Raw genomic sequence first — 4,975 nt, 5'->3', positions numbered from 1 at the left:
ACCTTCAGATACGATTCAACAGTTTGTTCCTCTCATATAGCCATCGTTTTTACATCGGGGATTTCTGTCTGAATGGTTATGGCTCAGTCACACAAATAGGTTATTATCACCATTAAAAATAACTGTACGTGTTTGATATTTACTGTGCAGTAGAGGTACTACTGTGTGTAATTTCATTCGTACATTCCAGTTACTCAGTGAGACACAATTGAGATTAAAAACAAATGTAGATTATAAATACATATTATACATAGGATGTGAATCTTGATGGTTAACCTACTGTACAGTAGATATACTGATCGAACTGTATTAGGGTCGGTGCTCCTACACTGATGACTGTTTTGGCTGGATGATGTTGGATTTAGGTGGAAATGACTGTTTTCTTAGTTTCAGAGAAGCTGACATTTGGATGATTCAGGTTTTCTACCCGACAAACTTATTTTGTTCTTGGTGCTGATTTCATGATCCTGATGCGTCTAAAGAATTGTTTCCGTCAGTGTCGGTGGCTCTTCGCTCATCAATGAGTCCAGATAACTACAACTTGTTTAATGATCTTCTTATGTATTTCTGTTTAACAAGTTCAAATTGCTATTATTGATGCTCCATATCAATAATATTTACGAATTATATCAGTACTCACTGGGTTCAATGGTTAATCTGGTTCCATTTCCAAAGATGATCTTTTGGCTCCCAGAATTCACACAGCATCAAGCACCATAACCGAAACTCAGCAGTGACAAACTGAACCAAACTTCACTTTAAAGAAACTTAATTTTACCATATTTTCCCATTTCCATGAACAATACTACGGCATGATAAATGTATATTGTAAATAATATGTAAATGCTGAAGTTTAGTGTACATTAGAGATACTGAACAAACCGTTTCTTAATTAATGTTTTTGACTGTTATGATCAAGGCAAGTTTTATTTTCTGTTTTATGATGATTTTATGAGCCTAAAAAGCTGAATGAATCATTTCCATCACTGTCAGCGGCTGTTCACTCATCAATAAGTCCAACTGCATACAACTTTTTTTTAATGCTATCCTGGTTTTGCATTTACATATATTCACAGTAAACTGTATGAAATTCTTCTGGTGTATGATCTTTATCAGTACTTACTGGTTTCAATGGTTAATCTGGTTCCACTCCCAAAGATGAGTTTATTTCTACTTCCAGTATTCACACAACATGAAGCTCCATAACACAAACTCAGCCTTGACCAACTGAACCAAACTTCATTTAGAAAAACAGAAAATTAATTTTACACTTAAAGTTTCAGATTTGATTTTATAACAGCTACTTTAAACCAATTAAACCAAATGAAGCCAGTTTGTTCTTCTCATGTGATCATAATTTTACATTTGAGACTTTTGCATTAATGATTAAATTCAACGATAATCTACTTTTTTCACTGAAAATAATTGTTGAATATATATTATAAATTAGTTGTAAATTTTGACATTTACTACAGTAGAGCCACTAAATTAATTGTTTTAGCAATTATATGTAAAACACTGTAAAATTTTCTTTTAAAGATGCTGCACATTAGTAATATTTACGAATTACATCAGTACTCACTGGTTTCAATGGTTAATCTGGTTCCACTTCCAAAGATGATCTTATTTTGATTCACAGTATTCACACAACATGAAGCTCCATGACACAAACTGAGCCGTGACAAACTGAGCCAAACTTAATGTAAAATATAAATGTATTTTACATTTACACTATAATTGAAGTCTACATGTTAAAATTAACCGTCCATTAGAGATACTGAGGTTTTTCATTGTCGATGCTCTGAGTTAATTCATCGATGATTCTGATTAATGCTCCTCTCAGTTGATGACTTTATTACGATTTTAATCATGATCAAAACAATCTTTTAACCATTTAGTCTCACAAAACTCTTTTAAATCTTTAGGTAATTCCAAAACTCCAGCATCATCATCCAGCTGACCACAACTTCATACAACTTATTAAAGCAACTAGGCATCTTTTTAATTAACGATTCGGGTTTTCATGTATGACACAGGTAGAGTTTGCTTTTAAAGATGATCCATATAAATAATATTTACGATCTATATCAGTACTCACTGGTTTCGACGGTTAATCTGGTTCCATTTCCAAAGATGATCTTATATGTACCAGTATTCACACAGCATGAAGCTCCGTAACACAAACCCAGCAGGTATGAACTGAACCAAACTTCATTGAGGAAACATGATCTTTTACAATTTTGTCCAGTTACAGAAAGTCCCTATTTTCCTTTATAATAAATGATTCTGAATATATATATATTATATATAGAATGTAAGTGTTCACGATAACTATACAGTAAAGCATTAAAGTCAGTGTAGTTGATTAATACATGAATGACTCTCAGCCTGTTTGTGTTTTGTTTTTTTTTGTCATTATGATCACAACAACCATTCAACTATTTATGCTCATAAACACTCATTTAAATCTTTGTTTTATGGGACTTTGGTTGAAATGTTTTCTTAGTTTCTGAAAAGCTTTTGATGATACGAGTTTTCTATGTGCCAGCAGTGTTATACTGAAGGATTTTCCATTTTATGATGATTTTATGAGTGGATCATTTCTACTGGTGTCAGCAGCTGTTCACTCAACTTAATTCAACTACTAAAGCAACTAGGCACCTTCTCATTAACTACTTTGGTTTTTAAAGATGCTCAACTTAAATAATATTTAAATGATTTATATCAGTATTTACTTGTTTCAATGGTTAATCTGGTTCCACTTCCAAACAGGAATCTATATCCACCTCCAGCATTCACAAAACACGAAGCACCATAACACAAACTCGACAGTGACGGCCCGAACCAAACTTCATTTAGAAAAACATCATTTTTACATTTGTTTGAATGATGACACTGCACGCAAAACAATAGGCTGCTTAATCATGTAAATTAAATGTAGATACAGATACCGAACTAACTTTTAACAATGTTATGTTTTCCTGTAAAACAATGTAAAACTTGCTTTTGAAGATGCCCTGTACATATAATATGTTACTACTTACTGGGTTCAATGGTTAATCTGGTTCCATTTCCAAAGATGATCTTTTGGCTCCCAGAATTCACACAGCATCAAGCACCATAACCGAAACTCAGCAGTGACAAACTGAACCAAACTTCACTTTAAAGAAACTTAATTTTACCATATTTTCCCATTTCCATGAACAATACTACGGCATGATAAATGTATATTGTAAATAATATGTAAATGCTGATGTTTAGTGTACATTAGAGATACTGAACAAACCGTTTCTTAATAATGTTTTTGACTGTTATGATCAAGGCAAGTTTTATTTTCTGTTTTATGATGATTTTATGAGCCTAAAAAGCTGAATGAATCATTTCCATCACTGTCAGCGGCTGTTCACTCATCAATAAGTCCAACTGAATACAACTTTTTTTTTATGCTATCCTTGTTTTGCATTTACATATATTCACAGTAAACTGTATGAAATTCTTCTGGTGTATGATCTTTATCAGTACTTACTGGTTTCAATGGTTAATCTGGTTCCACTCCCAAAGATGAGTTTATTTCTACCTCCACTATTCACACAACATGAAGCACCATAACCGAAACTGAGCAGTGATGAACTGAACCATACAAAATCAAATTTCCATTATAAACCTATAGAATGAATCAGTTTTAAATGTTGATATTTCCTGTACAGCAGAGATACTAAATTGACCCTTTTTCTACTGGTCTACTTTGGACTAATACACTGATGCTTATGATTATCCTAACCTGCCTAATTGACAGTTGATGTATTTATGATTTTAGGATTTAAATGATTAATACTGGTTTACTGATAAATATGCTCCATATAATAATGCTAACACTGTATATGCGTACTTACTGGGTTCAATGGTTAATCTGGTTCCACTTCCAAAGATCATCTTTTGGCCCCCAGTATTCACACAACATGAAGCTCCATAACACAAACTCAGCCTTGACCAACTGAACCAAACTTCATTAGGTAAACATGATTTTTAAATCAGACTGACATTTACTTCTTCAAATCTTTGTTTTAGCTGGATGACTCTTCATTTTTACGGGTTACCTAAAGACTTTTTTCCCAGCTTCCGACACTTTGGAAATACAAGTTTTTTACCCACCAACAGTGTTGAACTGAATTATGAGTCTAAAGACTCGTTTCCATCAGTGTCGGTGGCCGTTTGCTCATCAATGAGTCCAGATAACTACTTAAAAAACTTTTAAAAAATCTTTCCATGTATTCCTGTTTAAATTCCACATTAATTATGCTCCATATAAAAATGTTAACACTGTATAACAGTACTCACTGGGTTCAATGGTTAATCTGGTTCCGCTTCCAAAGATGATCTTATTTTGATTTCCAGTAGTCACACAGCATGAACCACCATAACACAAACCCAGTGACGAGTTGAGCCAAACTCCATTTAGAAAACAGAAAGTTCAATTTACACCAAAATCTGATTTTAAAATGGCAACTTTAAAAAAAAATTAATCGAGTGAAGCCAGTTTTGTTCTTCTCATATAATCACCATTTTTACTTTTGAGACTTTTGCATTAATGATTTAATTCAACAATAAGGTAACATACAATTTTATGTATTCCTGTAAAACACTGAAACATTGGTTTATGCTTTGTTTGTTGGTTCCATTTAAACGATATTTGGTAATGATCAATATCAGCACTTACTGGGTTCAATGGTTAATCTGGTTCCACTTCCAAAGGTGATCTTTCCACCAGTATTCACACAGCATGAAGCACCATAGCACAAACTCAGCAGAGTGACTAACTGAACCAAACTCCATTTAAAAAATGTCATTTTTAAATCTGACAGAATGATTGCATTCCACTCACATAACAAAGCTGCTGTTTGTACATTTTCATTATAATTGAAATGTAAATTTTGATATTTAGTGCAGAGTGACGGCGCTCTTGAGTAACACTTTC

The sequence above is a fragment of the Xiphias gladius genome, chromosome 15, assembly GCF_016859285.1.
Source record: "Xiphias gladius isolate SHS-SW01 ecotype Sanya breed wild chromosome 15, ASM1685928v1, whole genome shotgun sequence".
Taxonomy (NCBI): Eukaryota; Metazoa; Chordata; class Actinopteri; order Istiophoriformes; family Xiphiidae; genus Xiphias; species Xiphias gladius.
This window is presented reverse-complemented; position numbering follows the sequence as displayed.